The sequence below is a fragment of the Gossypium hirsutum genome, chromosome A07 (assembly GCF_007990345.1).
Source record: "Gossypium hirsutum isolate 1008001.06 chromosome A07, Gossypium_hirsutum_v2.1, whole genome shotgun sequence".
NCBI lineage: Eukaryota > Viridiplantae > Streptophyta > Magnoliopsida > Malvales > Malvaceae > Gossypium > Gossypium hirsutum.
In genome coordinates, this window is record NC_053430.1 from 85,406,145 (window position 1) to 85,429,077 (window position 22,933).

Consider the following 22,933-nt stretch of genomic DNA (forward strand, 5'->3'; position numbering starts at 1 on the left):
TTTAATTAATAAATCTCAAACCCATGTGTATACCGAGACCCAATTAATCCAATAGCAGATTGGGTCATGGGTGGTCTCACTATGTGGGAGCCTCCATCCATATGTGCCCTATATATATATAATTCGTGGGGTTGTTGAAAAAAAAAAGAGAGAGTGTGTGTCCTGCGAGTAAAAAAAAAAGAACGGAGAAAAATGCGAAAGAAAACAATTTTATTTAACACAAACCAACTTTTTTATTTTCTTCAATTGGAGGTCTGTTTGGTGTTTGTTAGAGCTAATTTTTCTACGGTAGATAATAGGCTCAAAGAATTTTAATGTGTACGGTCCATTTTTTGTTTGGGGTACTATAGCTTTAGCTTTTCAGTTTTCAAAGTCAACCCCTTTTTGTTGATATTCTCAACTTTTCTCTTAAAATTTGCTTGAGATTATATGTTGATAGCCTTGTTTGAGTTGTATACTCTTTATTGTGATTTGGTTGTAATCTTGTAGCAGGACTTTGTTTATAGTAGAATTTTTGGTACTTTCAAAGTCCTGTGGTTTTTACCCTTTGCTTTAAAGGGGTTGTCTATGTAAAAATTACATGTCTCGATTTATTATTTTTTGGTTGCGATATTATGGTTGATTTGTATCAATTATTGATATATTTTGTTATTTGGTTTGCCATAATTACCAAATTGATTTTTCAGGAGTGAAAGAAACCAGCTATACATCTGCGGTATTTTGTCGGCTTTGTCCCAAAAAACTAGTATCAGAAGCTTGGTTCTTGTGTTCAATAATCATGGAAACTAGAACTAGTAAGATGATTGTATTGTTTCGGCTTGAACCATAGAACTACCACTAAGTGTATTTGCTCAGCGTACAGTTTTCTTTCTCCATGCGCAAGTAAAGTAGATTCTAATAGTTCAAGTAGTTGATCCAACATCCAACAATCAATCCTCGAATCAACAAAGTTTGTACAAATTATATTTTGTTCTAATTTTGGCATGTACGTAAGTTGAGTCATTTTGGTATAATATGATACTTATAATCATTCAAATGTTGGATTTGATATTCTGAAGGTAATATATGTTTGATTCATAAGAATATATGCATGTATTTCTTATGTCATGTAGTTTATGTTAGTAATAAAAGTACTTAGGTGATTGGAAGAAAATGATGAAAGGAAGGGAACATTTATATGTATGAAAGGTATTATAATTCAATATTGAACCTATTGAGAATATATGCTTGGTTGAAAAGTAAGTGTCAGTATATTCTTTGGTTGATTGAAATTTGCAGGTTGAGGTTCATTTAAAATATTGCAAAAACAATATGTGGCATCGCAATGTCGTGCGAGTGATGTTGAGACAAGATTACACCATCATCCTACGCTGCGACATTGAAGTTGGTCTCCGTTACAAGGCTAAAACAATAAGTCACGTTGCGACGAGGAACTCCCTACGTCGTGATGTCAACCTAAAGTTTTTTCAATATTACAATTTAGTTCCAATTTAACCTTGGGTTAGTATTAGAGATTTTGTAAGCTCGTATAAGACTCGAGGATGATTATATGTTGTATAATATGCTTATATTACTTGCATTTTCATGTTAATTGGTATTAATTAAATATAATGTAATCGCAGTTTCTTTGGAAATGAATGTAGCACCTTGTAGATCAGACCCGATGACAGGGTTGGGTATAAGGTGTTGCATTTAGTGGTATCAGAGCTATAGGTTTAGTATATTCTCATACTAATCAAGCTTGGATTTGAGTCTAATGGTACATGCCAAATTCGAGTCGCGTCTGAGTTGGGATTTGGATGTTGATTATAAATTGCTTTTGTTTTATAGTTGAAAATGTCAGAAGAATCAAGAAACGATGCTGGAGATGATATTTATAGTAGCGGTCACTCTGCTAAAAGTGAAAATAGAATTAAGGTTGAGACATTGATAGCACTAGAAAGAACATAGGTTTTTCCCCTTACTTATTGGTTAAATTGTTCCCATTTAGTTATCCTTAACATATATTTTAGCATTTACAGTTTAAATTGCATTTTATAACTCAGTGAATCCTAGCCTATTTTATCCTTAATTTTGCTATCTTATTGCATTAATGTCACTGCATGAGTTAATTCCAGATTGTGTCCAAAATTGTCGCCCCACTTGACAGTTGTCCAGATAAGAACTAAAATTGCATGAGCTGTCTAGTCTAGTATAACCAACATGTATGTAAAAAGACAGAATAATTTTGAGGAAAGGACACCTGTAGTGTTGGAGGAGGACATAAAAGATAAACGTGAGAAGAAAATGAGAGCTTTTTTTTCGGATCATTATCTTCATCATCCGACTTTGAAGCTTATGGCCATGGCAGCTTAAGCCTCTCACAGGTGAGCCAACGTGAAAACCAGATGTAGACTAGCTTCTAATGAGGAGACCTAAGTGCGAGACAATAGGGAATAGAGAGATTCAGTTGAGTTGTCTAGGAATAGAATTCTCCACTCGATTTTTTCTTATTTCTTTCTAAATGCAGGTAATTACTCTCTGTTTTCTATTTGTAGGGAAGTAGACATGAATTCTTTGTGAAATATTATCTTATCCAATCTTTCTTTTATTGTTTAATTTTGGGGTTTGAATTTTTTAACACGGAAGTGTTATTGCAGTTATTGACACTGGAAAGTGCAGTGACAGTTTGAGCCAACAAGCATTACAACGGAAGTTGAGTGAGGATTAGAAGAATTTAGTCCACTTGTTCTTAATAGTGATGTATTGCCATCATCGGAAGGTAGGGTTAGTATGCATATTTAAGTCTCAGATTAAATAGAGGAGTGATGATGGGTAAGATATACATTGAATTTTATTGCCTTGACAATAACCTATCTTTTTATACCTTATGAGCACTTAGTATTCTGCTGAAGATTCATGTTGGGGATCGTAGTTCATCATTATCATATTTTATTTTGTTGTTTCTAAATTATTGCATCGACAACTATTCTCACAATTTTTCTTATTTCTATTTAGTTGTTGCACTGACATTAATAGACAGAAGACTACCATCCCAGTGGGATCAATATCCGATAGATTGACATATGTCTACTATACTTGCATCGATAGTGTACGCTTTCACATTATTGCTATGACGTTAAACAGTCGATCAGACATCTGACATTAATCCAATCGGTGCTTGAAAGAATAGAGTTGCAAGTCCTTAATGGGAATCTTGAGGAGATGAAAATCTACTCTGCGATATAACGGAAGCCCTTTAGAGAGTGGCAGGAGCTATTCCACAAGTTGCACAAATGGCCATTGTTTGCAAGATCTAATAAAAGTACTATGGAAGTATGATACCACTGAATTTAAAAGTTTAAAAGAGTTGATCCCTCGATAGTTGAAGCTTGTCTTAAATTGACGGAATGAGTACTACAACAACTCGAGTGCTTTCTTCACAAATGTGTCACATTAATGGTTTCCCTTCTGAAAAAGAAGGCGTATCAATGGTGGTTATAAGTTACCCATCATGTTTTCACTGACCGAATTAACTAGGCTTTCTTTCAAGCTGAATTCCAGAAAAGGTACATCGGTAAATTGTATTTGGAAGATCAGAAGCAAGATTTTGTGATTTTGAGATGGGAGAGATGTCAGTTGTTGATTATAATCGTGAGTTTTTACGTCTCATTAAATATACCCTAGAATTGAAGAGTTGTAAGCGATTCCTATGGGGATTGCGTGATGAGCTTAAAGTTCAGCTAGTCTCTCATAAAATAAAAGAGTTTGTTGACCTAATCGAACAGGCAAAAATGGTTGAGCAAGCAATGGGCCTTGATAAGAAATCTGAACCCTCTCAAGCTTTTGGAAAACGAGTCTGGACTTCTAGCTCGCATCCATTTCCTAAGCAGGTTAGAGAGTCTTGGGAGTTCTAGAGGCCAAATCTAAGATCTACCATGTCAAAAAGAGGCTGAGAATGTCAGCCGTTAGTATTAGTAGGCAACATGAGAGACCCTGGTAAAGATGTTGGTATTCCAAATTTTGATTCGTAAGGGAAAAGGCATAAAGACAAGTGCTGGAAGAGGATCGAGACTTGTTTTTGATATGGGTCACTAGACCATTTTGCTCGAGACTATCCAAGAAATGACAATAATTCTCTCCTAACAGCCAAAGGTCCACTCCTACTACTAGGGGTCGAGGAAATCCTCATAGTGGCTTTGTATCGAGAGGTGGCCTGAAGAAAGTGATTAAGTCAACAGTTCAAAAATCTGTGGCTAGAGCCCCAGTGTGAGCTTATGTAGTTCGTACCTGAGAGGAAGGTGATGTTACAGATGTCATAGTAGGTATATTCCTTTTATATTCCATGCCTATTTATGCTTTGTTTGATCTTAGTTCTTCCCATTCATATGTAAATTCAAGCTTTGTGAAATCGGGGAGTTTGTTTCAAAGGTTGTGTCAAGTCCTTTGGGACAAACCGTGCTAGTTGATCAAGTTTGTAAGTAGTGTCCGTTAGTAATCCAGAACAAATCATTCCTTGTTGATTTGTTAATCATGCCATTTGGCGATTTCGATGTGATTCTAGGATTGAATTGGTTAGTTAAGCATAATGTAATTTTGGACTGTTATAAGAAGAGATTTTCTGTTCACAACATGAAAGGTGAGGTTGTGGTAGTGAATGGCAATAGATCAAATAGTTCGACTCGTATCATTTCATCAATTTGAGCTAATAAGCTTTTAAACCAAGGCTGTAAAGCATATCTAGCCTATATAATTAACTTGAATTCTGATGAAAGCCAGATAGGTAAGATTTTGATGGTATACGAGTTCCTAGATTTTTTTCTTGAGGAATTACAAAAATTTCCTCTGAATCGTGAGGTCAAATTTGTAATTGAAGTTTTCTCTAGGACGACTCCAGTATCAATTACCCGATATCGTATAGCACCGATGGAGTTAAAGGAGCTAAAAATTCAATTACAAGATCTCCTGGTTCACAGTTCACAGTTTTATACGTCCTAATATATCATCCTGGGGAGCTTCAGTACTATTTATTAAGAAAAAAGATGGCTCAATGTGACTCTGTATTAATTATCAGTAGCTAAATAAGTTGTCAATCAAAAACTAATATCCTCTACTACGTATCGACGTTTTGTTCGATCAATTAAAATGTGCCTTTATCTTTTCTAATATTGATTTGATGTCAAGATATTATCAGCTGAAGGTGAAGGATAGTGACGTACCGAAAATAACGTTTCGTACGCGGTATGGTCACTACGAATTTCTTGTGATGCCATTCGAGTTGATAAGTGCCCCTTCATCATTCATGGATCTCATGAACCACATATTACAACCTTATCTAAATCAATTCATAGTGGTTTTCATTAATGATATCTTGATCTATTCAAAGTCAAAAGTAAAACATAATGAACATCTAAGAATTGTATTGCAGGTGTTGCATGAAAGGAAACTTTACAAGAATCTTAGTAAGTGTGAGTTCTCACTATCTGAGGTAGTATTCTAGGGCACATTATTTTGGCCAAAGGAATTCGGGTCAATCCTAAAAATATTGATGATATACTCCAGTGGAAAGTACTAGAAAATGTATCTGATATTCAAAGTTTCCTTGGTTTGGCCGAGTATTACAAGAGATTTGTAAATGGTTTTTCTAAAATAACCTTACCTATGACAAAAATCCTGCAAAAGAATGTGTTGTTTGAGTGGAATGATCAGTGTCAGAAAGTTTTTAGAAGTTGAAGGCAATATTGAATGAAGCGCCAATCTTGACCTTATTTGAATCGAGAAAATAATTTGCGGTATTTAGTGATGAATTCTTGAATGGTTTGGGTTGTTTCTTGATGCATGATGGTAAAGTGATTGCGTATGCATCCCAACAGTTAAAACTGGATAAACGCAATTACCTGATGCACAATTTAGAGTTGGTCGTTGTAGTGTTCGCTCTAAAGATTTGGAGGCATTATTTGTATGGTGAGAAATGTCATATCTAAACAAATCACAAAAGTATCAAATACCTTCGATCTCAAAAGAAGTCGAATATGAGACAACGTTATTAGGTTGAGCTACTGAAAGACTGTGATTGTATAATCAATTATCATCTTGGAAAAGCAAATGTTGCAGTTGATGTTCTGAGTAGAAAAACAGCAATTGGCTTACGAGCAATGTTTGTTCAGCTCAGCATTCGCAATGATGGCACCTTGTTGGCTGAATTGAGAATTAGGCCCGTGTTGTTTGAGCAAAAAAAAAGAAGCACAACTTGCTGATGATAAACTATTAAAGAAGAAGAAACTTGTTCAGCAAGGCATCATTTAAAATTTCTGCATGGATGAGAACGATTACCTAAGATTTTTTAATCGAATATATATCCCTAAAGATTCTAAATTGAAAGAATTGATTTTATGTGAGGTTCATGACAATCCTTTTGTTATGCACCCTACTAGTGTGAAAATTATCATAACTTACGAGAACCGTATTGGTGGCCCAGTATGAAAAGAGAAACTGTGGAGTTTGTGTCAAATTTGTGTCAAATGCCTAACTTGTCAATTGGTGAAAGTTGAGCATCAAGTTTCTACTAGGTTACTTCAACCTATCTCTATTATTGAATGTAAGTGGTAACAGATCGTAATGGATTTTGTAGTTTGTCTATTGACATCACCAAGACAAAGAAATGTTATTTGGGTGATTGTTGATCGACTAACGAAGTCTGCATATTTTTTGGTAGTTTGAATTGATTGGTCACCTCCAGAGCTGGTTGGAATGTAAATTTGTAAGGCAACTAGAATAGATGGTGCACTCATATCTATTATATATTTCATGACCTCAACCTGAAGTTTTTTCAACATTACAATTTAGTCCCAAATCGACCTCATGTTAGCATTAGAGTTTTCATAAGCTCGTATAAGACGTGGGGATGATTATATGTCGTATCAAATGTTTATATAAATTTATTTTCACGTTAATTTCTATTAATTGAATATAATATTATTGTAGTTGCTCCGGCAAAAAATGTGACACCTTGTAGCTCAAACCCGACGATCAGGTTGGGTATAAGGTGTTACAATTAAGCCCTAAACATCATTACATCATGAATTACAATCATGTAAGGAATTACAAAAGTTCTTCAGATAACTCGATGTCAAATAAGGATTAAATTGTAAATTTTCAAACTAACGGGTTGACGTCGCAACTTCAAGGGCTCTAGGTTGCAACGTGACTCACTGACTTGTCCTCGTCACGACGTTAAGGGCCCAACGTAGTGACGTGACCATCTGGTTTCAAAAGGTCCGAATTGTACCAATTAGACCTAATCATGGATTGGGCTTGGGCCAGGCCTTAATAGAATTTTAGGCTTATTTTCTAGGCTAGGGCTCAGCCCGACTCAGAACATATGCCTAAAATTTTACCCAAGTCCAACCCGAATTATAGATGCTAAACTTGAACTTGGCCCATATTATATTTTTTAGAAATACACTTAAAACATTAAAATAAATATTTCCTAAAAAATTGAAAATATTTAATAAAAAAAAGTTCTATAATATCCAAACAATATGAAAAACGACAATGAAACAACATTAAAAATAGTCGTGAAACAACAATGAAATAACACCAAAAATAGCACCCAAAACAACACCAAAACGGCCAAAACAACACTCAAAATAACATGCAAAATGTAATCAACCAACCAAAATATTGATATATCAACTAATCAACATATTTAATTTTATAACAAACTATAAATTGTAAGCAAAATTAAATTGTCAACAATTAGGAAGGTAACCTAGAAAGTAATCGAAGAATCATTGTCCTCATCATCACCATCATTCACATCATTCTCGCAATCAATTCCTAATATAAAATAAGAATAAATAGTTAGATAATCAAATTGATGAAATGTTATAAAATTATAACAATAAAAAAAGAAATAATTACCCTTTGAAAATCCCTTAGCTCGCATCCAGTTATCAAAGCAAACAACGGCTTGAACCGTTTTTGGTTTAGGTGAACTCCTCAAAGGTGTGATAACTTTCTTCCTCATGCTAAAAGTTAACTCAGAAGCTATAGTCAATATTGGAATTGCTAAAAGATAACGAGCAAATAATAAAAGTTCATGATATCAAATTGAACTTTTTCTCCAATAATCCAATACTTCTATTTGATTATTCAACTCAAGCTCTAGTTCTTCCAAATAAAGGTCTAATTGTGACTTTTCACTCTTAGTATTGGATACACTTAAGTATTGTTTATAATCATCACTCTCATTATAATATCCTCCCAAATCAACCCTATAAACATTGAGTTGATGTTTTGTCAAAAAAAAAATTTGAGTTGATGCAAATTAGAATCAATAGGATCATTATCCACAACATCGGAACTCCTGACAAAGAGGAAGATTTGGATTTGAGGTTCTTAACATACTTTATCAAGCAAGAGTTTAAGATTGCTAAGAATGGTTTACACAAATTCTGAAGCATGACTATCATAGATTATAGTAAAGCAATATTGCACATAATTTAACTTATAACGGGGATATAAATTGCAGTATGTGACAATATCAAAGAATACTCAGCCTAATATTTATTAAATTTCTCTTGCATTTGCTTAGCCATTGGAGTTAAAAAAGAATGAGGACCTTTAATTGTATTAAGAAGGACCTTGTGAACCTTCCAAACCCCTCTAAAATAAAGATTACCCTTTAGATAGTTATAACAAGAAAAAAAATACAAGTCACATTTTAAATGACTTCCAAAAATTTTCAAAAAATAGCAACATGTCTCCACTCCTTATCAAAAAGTGTAAATATTTGATAATATTTTTCCCGTAGGCCCTAATAATCTAACACATCTTTATAGTAAAGAGGATATTCAAGCATCAAATAAGTAGAATTTCATTTCACATACATTTTGGCGCAACTTTTTGGTCACATTCAAATGAAAGCTTTTGTCAGCCACATCACAAAATATTTTCCTACGAATTCCCGACTTTTTATGTACTTATTTCCATTTCGAATCTTATCAACAACATCATCAGTTAGTTTTAAATCAGCTTTAACCATAGGATTCACTATAGGATTCAGTATATGTGCAAAACATTTAACTTAAAAAAACATTATCACACAAAAGAGCTCGATTTACACTTGAGACAAAAAAATGATAACATCATTATAAGAAGAATTATCTAAAGTGATGCTAAAAATTTTCTTATCTATTCCCCACTAAGATAAACATAAAATAAATTCATTCGTTATGTTCAAACAATTATACGAAAGAGATAAAACTCTAAACCTTATGGTTCTCTTTTGTAGCTTCTAATATTTTTCAACCTAATAAGCAGTAACGCAAATGTATTCATCATTAGTATGATTAGAGTTCCAATTATCAAAAGTAAGGCAATTTAATCTAGGTGATTTACTCAACTCTTCTTTAACATTATCTCTCTCTTTTACATAATACACTAGGACATCCCTAGCAGCTGTATGTATGCTTATATTCTTAAAATTAGGACTAGAAATACTCATCATGTATCTAAATATCAGTTCTTCAACTGCCTTAAATAAATGCTTGCCATACACAAGAAAAGTAGAAACAACTAGATGACACTCATCAACATCAAACTTGTAGTTTTTTATAGATACATCGCCTTCTAAGGATGGTTGAGTGGCTATGGTGTATTGATTGTCCTTTTAAATTTTTTTCCAAATAGCTATTTAGATGACGTCTTAAATGGAAGATGTTGTCTTTCACAAGTCTAGTGATTCTTTCTCAGTTAATATGACCAAGTCTCAAATGCCAAAAGTATGCCTCATTAGAGTAAGAAGTTTTATGTCTTTTATTCGATATTTTAGTCTCAAGCAGTATGTATATATGTGGTTTGATAAAAAATAAATTATTTGACTTGCATCCGTTACAGATAAGATTGCGATTTCTAAATTATTAAAAGTCACAGTCAAGCAGTCTTTATATAAACATGCAACAGAAATTATGTTTCTTTTGAAACTTGGTACATAGAAAGCGTCTTTTAAAATAATCTTCCTAAAATTATCAAAATAAATATGTACATCTCCTACTACTTCAACTACCACACTTGCCTCGTTCCCAATCTACAAAGATAAGCTTTTATCTCTAAGATATTTCATCTTCTCGAATCTTTATATAGAAAAACAAAAATGACTAGTGGCTCCCGAATCAAAGACCCAATGGTCTATTGAATCTTCCACTAAATAAGTTTTTATCATCAAGAGTTTCACACCTTTTCCTTTGGTAGCTAGGTATTTCTTCCACTCTTTTACAATTTACCTTGAAGTGCCCTTTCTTGTTGCAGAAGAAGCATTTAGACTTAGATAAGTCTTTAAGCTTTTTGGCTCTCTTCCTTTCTACTTTTTTGTGGCTCAGAGACCTTAGTCTTGCCTTTCTTAGTGCGCTTTCCCTCCCTTTTGAGGAAGAAGTGACGACTATATTCACTTCTGCTCTTCGGACTAGCTGACTGTCGTTCAACATCAACTCATAGTATTGTCACTTATTCATGAGTTGTTTAAGAATCAGGTTTTTTTTCCAAGGTTATATGCAGCTCAAATACTGAAAAAATCCTTTGAAAAGCTTTAGAACACCATCTAAATTTGAGTGCTCTGGTCCAATTTAGCCTCTTTGTCTGCAGCCTCGGCAAAGTAACCCATAAGAGTGATCATTTGGTATTTAACCGGAGTGTTGGGCTTTTTTTGGGCATTCATCAAACTAGTTATGGCAGACTATCGAGTCAAGGTAGCTTGGCCTTCAAACATGTCTTCTAGCTTTTCTATAATCACTTTAGTAGTCTTACAACTCTCCAGTTGCTTATACAAAGTACTGGTCACGTTTGCTAGCATATAACAATGAGCTATATCATCAGAATCTTCGCAACATTTTCTAGCCTCAACTTGAGTGGTGGGTGGGCATTTATTATTAAGAACTGTTTCTAGTTTCTCACAGCTCAAGGCAATTATCAAGTTCCTTTTCAATTCCTTACAGTTATTTTCGTTCAGTTTGTTTTCAGTAAATATGTTCAATGAGGGAGTTGGTGCAATTTTCAAACTGAAAATAAAAGATTCATATATTAATATCTTTCTATTAAGAAAATGTTTGAAAATGTTTTGCAACATTGCGATATGCAGTAAGATTATGTATGCGTCTTACATTAAAACTTGAAAACATTTGTAAGTCATTGCAATGATAATTCCCACACTCGTTGAATCAATCCACTATGGGGTGATCATGATCAACTAGTAAGAATATGGATTTCTATAAAATTAGTACATGAACCTAATTCTTTAGGCATTCACACATACTAATAATCGTGTAATGTTTGACCGTCATTCTTAACTAGAAGATCTTGAGTGTATAACCATCAACTCAACACCTATCGCATCATGCACCACAAATGAGTCATCGTGGGACAACCTCACCAAGTAACATGCTTTGACTAGTTGTCCTCTTTTAAAGATAAAATTTTTTGACTTATTGCATGATAATGCCTACCACAAGGGCCGGTCGAATTATCATTTGATCACTAGATAATTCATCTTTCAATCAAGAAATCTCCTCAGTGAAATCCACATAGAAATCCTACTGTGGGGTAGTGCACTTGCCATGCCATCACAAGAGACTATTGATGGAGATCATAGGTGTAATAGTCTGGTTTTGACCCTAGTCAGAATAGTGGTTTCAGGACCACAAATTCGAGTCTAAAAAATATTTTAATATTATTTTCTGTGTCTGTGATATGTGAATTTACATCTGCGAAATTTCTGTGATTAAATTTGTCTGTTTCTGTGCTTAATTATGAAAAAGGATTAAATAGCGTAAAGTGTAAAAGTTGTGTGCTAGATGTTAAAGCACCTATTTGGCTTGGCTTTTAAAATAAGGGTCCTTGCATGTCAAATATATCATTGATATAGTATGTGGACAATGTTGGACATGTGTTAGGTGAATGGATAATTTTATAACAAAGGGGAAAATGGGAAAAATGATTATTAAAGTTATACTAATAAAATGAAAACAAGAAATTGGCCATATTATCACCTTGTTCAGCCAAAAATTAAGAGAAATAAGAAGCCATTGGATCTTCAAAGTATTCGGCCATTGCATGAGTGAATAGGTTAGTCCATTTTGCTCGGTTTTTTATAATTTCTACGTTTCTGTGATTGTTGCTTCGTGTTCTTCAAAACCCATGTCTGAATTTCTGTTTTTTTTGAAGATTATGAAATGTGCCATTGATGATTATATGAGCTTTGTGATGTTTTTATATGGATTATGAAAGATATGTGTGAGATTATTAAGCTTTGTCTTTGAATTTTGACGAAATAGAGCTAATTGAGCTAAATTGTGAAAATGAGGTTTTGAAGGACTAAATTGTGAATTAAATATGTTATTTGGGCTTGTATGGAAGCCATGTATATTCGGCCAAGCTATAATCTTGGTGAATTTTGCATCTTGGTGATTTTGTGAAAAATAGACTAAATTGTCAAAGTGTGAAAATATAAGGGCTAAAATGTAAGGTGCCCTAAATATGTGTATATGGATTAAATTGAATGAAATGAATGATTGAATGGTTGAATTTTTATTGAATAGATCAAGAACAAAGAAAATCAGACTTCGATCAGGAGAAGTCCAAAATAGTTGAATAGACAACTCATTTTATCTGAAATCTGTCCGAGGTAAGTCAAATTACAATTAAGTGTTAATTGAAATAAATTTTGCACATATAAACTGTAATCTGTATTGGATGGCCTTGAGTTCCTAATGTATATCTTTGGAGTAAAGTATGATAATATGTTAATATCTGAAAAACTCTGTATGTTCCTAAGCAAAGTTGACATCTGTCTATGACATCGTGTAAGACCGTGTCTGGGACACAGGCTCGATTGAGATTTACGTATAAGACCATGTCTGGGACATCAGCATCGTATCTGATTTTGTGTAAGACCCTGTCTGGGACAGAGGCATCGATACTGAATTACATGTAAGACCACGTCTGGGACGTCGGCATTGTACTTGTTTAAGAGCATCTGTAATCGTTTTTGACCCGTCTGATTATAGCATACGAAATCTGAGATTGAATATACGAATTGTATAACCTATGAAGGTACGTTTGTATCGTACTAAATTTTTTGAAAATGAAAAACTCTGTCTCTGTGAAATATGTATGGAAAGGTAGTATGACATATATGCAAACAAAGGAGCATGGTTAAGATTATGAATTATTCTATGAAATGGTTATGAATCTATATGGTTGAATGGTACATATATGCTTTAATAATTATACCAATTGTATTTGGCTTACTAAGCTCTTTGTAGCTTACTCTGTGTGTTTACTGTCTGTTTTACAGTTATCGTAGCTATTGAAGGCTCGGGGATAGTCGAGGATCGTCACCACACTATCGATCTCATTTTGGTACTTTTGAAAGTGTAAATTTTTTAAAGTATAGCATGTATAGGCTAGAAGGTCTATGCATATAAGTTTTGATGTGTATATATTATGCCATGGGAGTTGGCTAACAATAATGAGTTGTGTATGGTTTTGGTGTATGTTTGTAATGTGCTAAGTTCTATTGTGTTTTGGTCATTCTTAAGCATGGAATTGGTTGGAAATTTTGGTATGAATGTTGTATATTATTGCTTGTAGGATTGGACCCAAAAAGGGGTGGCAAATTGGCTTGAACCAAGCCTGCTTGGTGCCACACGGTCAGGGTACACGGGCGTGCCTTGTGGCCGTGTAAGAAAAGTAGTATTCTCCTAAGAATCATATGGTCTTGACACACGGATGTGTCATATGGCCGTGGGATAAAGTTAGTAGCTAGCTAAGTATCACACGGCCATAGTACACGGGCGTGCCTATTGGCCGTGTGAAAAAGTCAGTATAAGACCTATTTTTTTTTGGCACGGCTGGTTCACATGGGTGTGTCTAGTGCCCATGTGTACCACATGGCCTAGTCATACGGGCGTGTGACTTTAACAGTTTGAAAGAATTAGTTAAGTTCTGAAAATTCTGAATAAGTTTGGTTTAGTTCCGACCTTTCTTTAAATGTATATTTTAGGTCTCATAGACCATAATTAGAGATGATTGTTTATGAAATGATGTTAAATAACATCTGTGATTCTGAATTGGTCCGAAATGTTCTGTCTGTCTGGTAATGCCACATAACCCTAATCCGATGTCGGTTACGGGTTAGGGGTGTTACAATAGGTCTTGTTTAGGGACCTTCCCCCACTCAATATTTTGGAAAACATGCAAAGTTTTTAAAATTTTTGGTTTCAATCATGTATGATCAATATATGCATTACAAGTACATATGCATTCTTTCCTAAACTATATGGCATGTTTATCTCATATATGCATGACATGTTATGTGTCACATCTCGAAAACTAGGTTAGTAGAATTGGGTATTAGATTGTGGGCTCGAGAGAAAAAAAATCAAGTTTTGTGTCGTAGAAGCTGAAATAGGATAAAAAATAATTGGTTAATAAAAATAAAAATAAAAATAAAAATAAAATTTAAATTAAATAATAATGGTATTAATAATTGGGGCATTAGTAAAAATTAATAGAGACTAATTTAGAATAGTGGTTAAAGCAGAGGTTAAATGTGTAAATTAAGGCTAGTTGTTAAAAAGGGAGTTAATAGAACAAGGGAGAAATAAAAGAGAACTTAGAGGGCAAATAACCTAATTTTAAAAAAATAGTTGGCTATGAAAGCCACCTGTCGTCATAATTTCCCTCCATTTTTTTTTCACTTTTAAAGTTTGTTAGATCTAGATTGGAAAATTTTCTCTCAAAAATTTCTACATCTTTTATATTTTCTTGGCATCCAAACAACCCCTATTACTTCAAATTTTGCAAGAAAATCACTCTTTCTTCTCCAATTTCTCACCTAAACTTAGCTCGTTTTTGCTCAATTGGTACAAATTTGTGAAGGTTTTCTAATTAAAGGTAAATCTATTATTTTTATGTATTAAATTTTTATTAGGTGTTTTTAATTCAAATTTTCATTGAGCTAAGCAATAAAATTAAATATTCATGGTTTTAAAGCTATCTTTTGCATAAAAATGGTGAATCTCATAATAAAGAGCTAAGAGATGTTTTTAGAATGATTTTTAGTATATTTTGATGAGATTAAGGGGTTTCCAGATTCTATTTATCAAAATATTTAAGTAATTGCATGAATTAAATGGTTTTCTTTTGAGAATAAGGATGAACAATGTTTTTCCAAAAAATATATTAATTAAAGAAATTGAGCAAAGTTAAAGATCTAGATCTATAATTAAACCTTAGTTAGGTGGTTAGGAGGTAGAAATTAAGGATTTAATTAAGTTAAAAAGAAGAATTTAAGCCAAATAGATTGTTATGTGTGAGTGAAGAGCCATTTTATGATCACAAAGAGAGTAAGCTAGATTTTTTTTGAATGCTTAGTAATATATGTATATTTTTGTGCAAAACTAAAAATGTTGATGGAGCCTCAACAAATTAAGATAAAGGCAAGCAGAAAGTTATCTAGTTTGACGAACCGTGGCAAGCTACAGGTGAGTGTATTTGTATGTCGTGTTTTAGCATGAATTCCAAGATATAAAGAGTCAAAATGAGGCTTGCGAACCCCACTTATAGTATGTGAAACTTGGCACTAGATACTTGATGTGATAAGTGCGCGTGTGAATTTGATTGTTGCATGTGTGAGTGAATTGTGCATTAAAAACTTTGAGTGTGTGTAGATTGTTAACCTTGAGTTGTTGTATTAATTAAATTTATCTATATAATATATATACACATGTGGGCCTTGAAAAGCTTGCTTAAATTTAACGTGACAGAGGTTCTAAATAGGTATATATAATACATATTTCTGTGTCTCGGTAAATATATAATATATTTGTGGTGTTGTTATATATAATATATATGCCTCTATGGTTCTGTTATATATATACTATATATGTGTCTAGGGATTTATTATAATATATATGCGTTTATAGGTTTTGTGTTATCTAATATATATAAATGTATATTGCACTTTTAATGTATCCTAAAAATTTGATGTGACAAAGGTTATTAAATAAATATGTATATATGTGATATATATTTGTATATGGTTTTGTAATATTTGTGAACGAAAATAAAAAGAATATTATAATGTAGAATTTTATAACATGTGAATTTTATTGATAATGCACATTTATGCATGCACGAACCTATAAGTAAATTATGAGTTTTATGATATTGCAAGTTTTGATTAGTGAAAATTTGTATTATTGTGAAATGCTAGGTGCGAGCTCAACAATAATACGAGCCAATTTTATTGTGTAATAAAATATGATTAATTAGATATGCTAGCAATATGACACTTGAAACCGTCGGACATCATTAGTATGCCATAGGATTGTGAGTACTCACCCTTTTTTATTATGTGTTGGGCATTATGGCCTAGAGATAATGTTGGAGAGATAAAGGAATGTCGAGCATAGCTCCATTCACCATAGATAGCATGGTGTGTTTAGAGAGTGTGAGAATACATGCTACATTTACATGGAGATAGCATTCGACTTTATGAGTCATGTGGTGTGTTTTGGAGATCTGTTTATCCAATGAGTATATAATTTTACTATGTTTCATATTCATGAATTGCCAATATATCACTGTGTTAAGTATGAAATTTGTGTTATATGTGAATTGTTCAATTATGTTCAAATCCTTACAATATTTGGAGTGATTACTTGTGTTCTATGCATGTGTACTCACTAAGCTTTACCAAGCTCACACTCCTTACTTTACCTTGCAAATACATAGTTCACGGGTTAGCGAGAAGGTGGCAAATTGGTGACCCATCACAAAACATTTTTTAGAGTATGTGTTGAGGTTTTAAACTTTGGAGTGAAGGCAATGTGGTTGTTCCAAGGGTTTAGTACTAGAATTAGACTTAGATTGTTTAAATAAAATTTTCAATGGGTTGTAAACAGACATTATAGACAATTTTTTTTTAGATTTTTGAACGTTATAATTGCTTGCTTAATTGCTTATTTGGATGGTTTTATTGCTTGTTTAATGTGATGACAATTAAATGAACAAATTTTTGCAACTAAAAGAGACTAACGAGTATTAAGGTACACCTTATACCTTCTGATGGTGTGAAATAAATGATTAATTTAGAAAGGCATGCACTTAGGTCTAATTTCCTCTATGAAATATTCTACAAATGAGTGGTGTGTGTGCTTCGTTGGTGTGGTTTGTAAAGTTTTAAATGGAGAGTCACTTCGATGGCTAATGTAACATTTAAAATTTAGGTCGGATCGTCTCGGCTAGGTTTGGGGTGTCACATTTAGTGGTAGCAAAGCTTGATTGATTATTCACATTCAATTATTCACGAAAGTCAATCATACAATTTTGACTCTCCACAGTTTTTCTTTTAATGGAAAATCAAATAAGTGAATGTAAACCATGCACCAGGTAGGTCCCAAGGAAAAGGAGGTGAGTTGTATTTGACCATTTAAAAACCAAATATTTCTTTATCAGATCCAATCCTAGACATGAACCTTCTCATTATCACACTTCTCACAATTATCGAATAACTTAAAGAAGTGAATAGAATAATACAACACATATATTTTCTCATTACCACACTTCTTATCATTAATAGATCAACTATGGATTATCTCATACATACATATCACAATTATATCATAAATAATTATTAAACAGATATATAAAGAAATAAGTAATAAAATAAAATTGTCAATCAAGGTTTTCATGGTTCTATTTCTAGAAAATAAATGAAAAACAAAAATTACATAGCTTTTCATCACAAGGCATTCATTGTGTCTTCGACCGCCATCGCTTCATCATCTCCCATCATGGACTCCTTTTTGGAAATATTACATTTTTATCCTATGTCTGTTTTCGGCTCACAAGAATCTATAAATAAAAATTAATCCTACGTGGAGATGATAGTCCATAGTCTATTTCCTAAGAACCACAACCTTGGCAAAAACAATTATATAAAAAATATATAATATTGCATTTATTCACATACATTCCCCTAAACATGCTAATAATTACAAGAATGTTACATCTTATCCAATATTAATCAAACAAGATGAAGAGAGAGATTCAGTCTTGGTTTACACCATAAACATAGCACAAACCTAGCTCTGATACCAATTGTTGAGAAAAATTCGGTTTGAAAATGGTTGTCTTGCCCTTCAAAAGATTAAAATTTTGAAAACGAACCCAATTTGTTATATATATAGTAATAAACCTTAACTGAATACGCACCTGTGTTTTCTGATAAGTGAATCCTTGATATTTTTGGATTTCAACTAAACGATCTTCTCTGCTATTCTTGTACCACGAACTACATCAAGTGTGGGCTCGAACTGGTTGAACCAGAACACAAAACTTGAAAAATTTTCTTTTTGGGGTGAAAACAAAAATTCTCTGTAACGCCCAAAAAATTTGAATGTTTAACTATGGAGTTTTGTAGTAATTAAGTCTTTATATATGTGGTTGTATGCTCTATTTATGTGTTTAAAGTCCAGGGTTCAAGTATCTCTTTTGGAAAAGTCCTGCTATTTAATTTTAGCTGAACTCCTATCCTTGGACTAGCGACTTAAGTTTAATTTTATGTTAATCTGTGTCAAGAATGAGCCTGCTGGTTCAATGGTTAACCATCTATTTCCTTACTGGTCTTCTGTTCGAGTCTATACATAAGTGAAGCGGAGATGTATTTTTTTATAGAATTAGTTGATTTTTTGTTTTTGAACTTAAAATTTTTTATTTTAATTTAATTTAATTTTCTTTTATTCATCCTTCTTTTCTCGTTGTAATACATTGAAAATTTTTACAGTAAGATATTATCATTGATATAGTAAAATAAGGAAATAAAGTGACAAAAAAGGGAAATTTTGAGTTATGTCAATATTGAGAAGTATATTATGATATATTAATTCAAGAAAGGACTAAATTGTAAAAGTGAGAAAAGTTTTGCTGCACAAGAGTAAATACTCAAAATTTGAGGGGTTAAAGTGTAAATATGAAAAAGTTGAAGGACCAATAGTGTAAATATTTTAAGAGTGGAATGATCTAGAAACTAAGGAAAATGGATGAATTAGGACCAATTTGAATAGGTGAAGAACTATGAGGGACTAAATTATAATTTAGCCAAATTAAATGATGACTCAAGGATAGAATTTTAAAAGATAATAAAGGGCAAAATGGTCAATTGGAAGAGAGAGAAATCTAGAAAGTAATGATGATGTTGATAATATTTTATGATTATTTAATTAGATATATATTATTTAATGAGATATTTATTATTTTATTATTATTTATTATTATTTTATTATTAATTATTTAGTATAAAAGGAAGGAAAGATGAAGAATTTTCATCATCTTTCCATGCATGCAACTAACGTTAGAAGAGAAGGAAAAGAAAGAAATTTTCTTTTCTTTACAATTTGGTCCTTCCACCAAAAATTCACCATTTTCACCTGGAAATCAAAAGAATTTCCATAACTACTAAGAGAGAAAAATGTTAAGGAGACTATGGGGAGTTAGAATATCAAGTTGGATTCAAGAAATAGAAGCTGGAGAAGAGAGAAAATCAAGTTAAAGATTAGTATCAATAGAACATGGTAAGTATATCAATATTTCAATATGTTTTTAAGTTTGTTATTATTGACAAAGCATGGAAATAATGTTATAGTAGAGTTTTCTTACATAAGGTCCTATGTTCTTGATATGTTAATGAAGAGAAAATAAGAGAAAGTGATGAGAAATGGTGTAGAAAAAGAAAATAAGGGTGTTATAACATGGTAATTAATATCTTGTACTAAAACAGTTTTGGACAGCAGCAGTAGTCTAACTTTGAAAAATCATCAAAAATTGTAGAAATATAATTATAGGATGAATAAAATATGAAATTAAAGATTATTAAGTCTAGTTTTTTATAGAAGAAATTATGTAAGCAATGGAATTGTAAATCATGAGATATGATGAATTTTTTGAGACAAGGTCAGAATGATTTTGGGTTCCCCTATTCTGACTTTGTAAAATCATAAAATATTGGATAAAAATAATTATGAGCTTAAATTTATATGTTTAGAATCCCGAATAAGTATATGTTAAATAGAAACAAACGGGAACATCATTCGAATTCTGTATGAGGAGATAATTAATTTTTAGTGAAGAAGGGCCAGAACTGTCAGACAACAGAACAGGGGTAACTTTAAAGAATAAACTGTACTTATTGGCTAAACAAAAAATTATGAAAATTTTATGGTAAAATTAGAGGATCTTAATTTTTAGTTCTATAGCTCCAGATATAAATAATTTAGTGACTATGACGCAGATAGACAGCTTGAATATTCATAAAAGTAAATAATAAAAATTATGGATAATGTTACTTACAAGTGTGTTATCTGCATTAAGGATGTGGAATGGAGAGGAGGAGGAGGAAAAATATGTATGAATATTCATCTAGCATGGCTAATTTGTATATTTTAGGCTCAGAGACTAAATTGAATAAAAGTAAAACTTTATGGGAAATTTTGTAAAAAATGTCAGAAATGACCAAATTGCATGAAATGAGTTATTTTATTATTTAAATTACAAAATTGAGTGAAATTATTAATTTAGTTCAAGATCGGGGGAAAACATGTTTTAGCGATTAAATTGAAAAGTGTTGAAATTATGGAAAATTCTGATATTTTATAGAATTCATGGACTGTTATCAATACATATGAGAATAATAGATGAAAATAAAGATTAAATTGCAAGAATTTTATTTTCGTGACCCTAAGGATGAAATCGTCATTAATTAAAAGTTTAAGGAAAAAATGGTAATTTTGCTTAGAGCATTAATTAAATGCATTAGAATATGAAATGAATGAAAATGATGATCAAATTTATTTATAGAGATCAGATTAATGAAATTATAAACACAAACAAGCAATTAGGTAAGCCCGTGTAACTTGAATTATATTCTTAAATGCTTGAAATGTATGTTATTGATGTGAAAATAATTTGAATGTTCATTGTATGAAAATTGATGAAACATTGATATATTTGATAAAAAGGGGAAGAAATCTCGGTTGAATGAAAAGAAAATTCGAAGGATCTCTGAAAAGGAATTGATGGTAAAAAGGATCTAGCCCGGACGGGTGATCCTATTCTGATATAGCCCTCCCAAAGAATACGCGTAAAATGGATTTAGCCCGGACGGGTAATCTGAATTAGGGTCTGAATTTAGCCTGGACTGGTAATCCCACTGTAAGGATGAGGTTCGCGGGAGTGTGCTCTCTGATATGAAATGTGTAGGACCATGTTGAAAGATACCATGGCAACCTGATATGAAATGTGTAAGACCATGGTTGGAAGATACCATGGCAACCTGATATGAAATGAACAAGACCATGGTTGAAAGATACCATGGCAACATGACAGAAAATGAGTAAGACCATAGTTGAAAGACACTATGGCATCATGTCAAAGATAAATAAGACCGTGGATGGGAGACGCTATGACATCTGTAGAACAATTGATATTCAGGTAATATGTATCAGATGACGAATGATTATATGAAATGGTTGTGAAAAATGTTTACAAGAACTGGTCATATGGAAATATATGTACAAAATAGTTGTATGAAATAATTATGAAGATAGATAAACGATATAAGTATAAGTACATGAAATATAATTTATGTTAAGATATAAGCTATTACTGGAATAAATATACATAAAATATATGGAAATGATGGAGCATGAAATATTGATATAATGAAATGAATGATATATGATTATGAAGAAACGGTAAGAGCATGATATGTTTCATGACATGTACATATATGATTATCTTTGATATGCTGATACAAGGAAATTATGTAAGTTGAGACTATTATTAAACTCAAGTGCGATATGTCGAGAAAATAGATATATCAATGTTGAATTTATATGAGATATGTGCAAGTATACTAACAATGTTGCTGTCTGACGCTTATACAAGTGCCAAACTGTTGATTGAATGGTAATATATTTATTTATATGATGCATTGAATCAGTAAGTATTTAAAATTTTTTTAAGTGATCTGCAAATGGTAGTAATGCTTTGAAACCCTATTCTGGCAGTGGATATGGGTTAGGGGTGTTACACACATTCTTTTTTTTTCCTCTTTTCCTTTTTTTATTTTGGTTCATCTCTCCTCTTTTGGTTGGCGTTAAATCCTCTAGTAAGTGCATTTTTCGTGTTTTTGATGGAAAGTTAATTGTGTAAGTTTTGTTGCGAATTTCTTATAATCAACGGTTTCGTTATGTCGAAATGGTTTCATCTTAGTTGGGTTGAATTTTCTTAGTTAAGCGATCTTTGGTTCCTTTGTTTTAGGCGTAGGTGCTGGAAGTAACGTTTCCTAACAAACTATCTCGAGTGGCTGCCACTGATTCGCAGGTAAGTGTTAGTTTCGTTAGAGGTTTTATGTCAAAGTTTTGACATAGTTCAGTAAGTGCTAAATTGTGCGAATTTCATCATTTTAGTTATTTAATTTGTTTTGGTTGGTTAATTTAGGCTCTAGGATTTCTTTGCATTGTTCAAACGTCAAAAATACTTCAGGTGCGTACCAAAAACCCATTTTTTGTGAATTTCAGATGTCGTAAAACATGGTTGTCGATGCTACACAGTCTTGTGTGAAGCTATGTAACTTCTTGTTCGCAAATTAGAAGCACACGGGCGTGTGCCAAGACAGTGTGTGGGAATGTGTGGTGCATGATTCACATGGGCCAAGGATAGGGGCATGTGTCCAGGCCGTGTAACTCACTGTTTATGAATTAGGACCACACAGGCAAGTGACACGGGCATGTGTTAAGCCATGTAAGGCACACGAGCATGTGTCAGGCCGTGTGGAGCCATACGAGTTAGTTACCTAGGCCATGTGAAACCACATGGACATGTGGATTAGAAT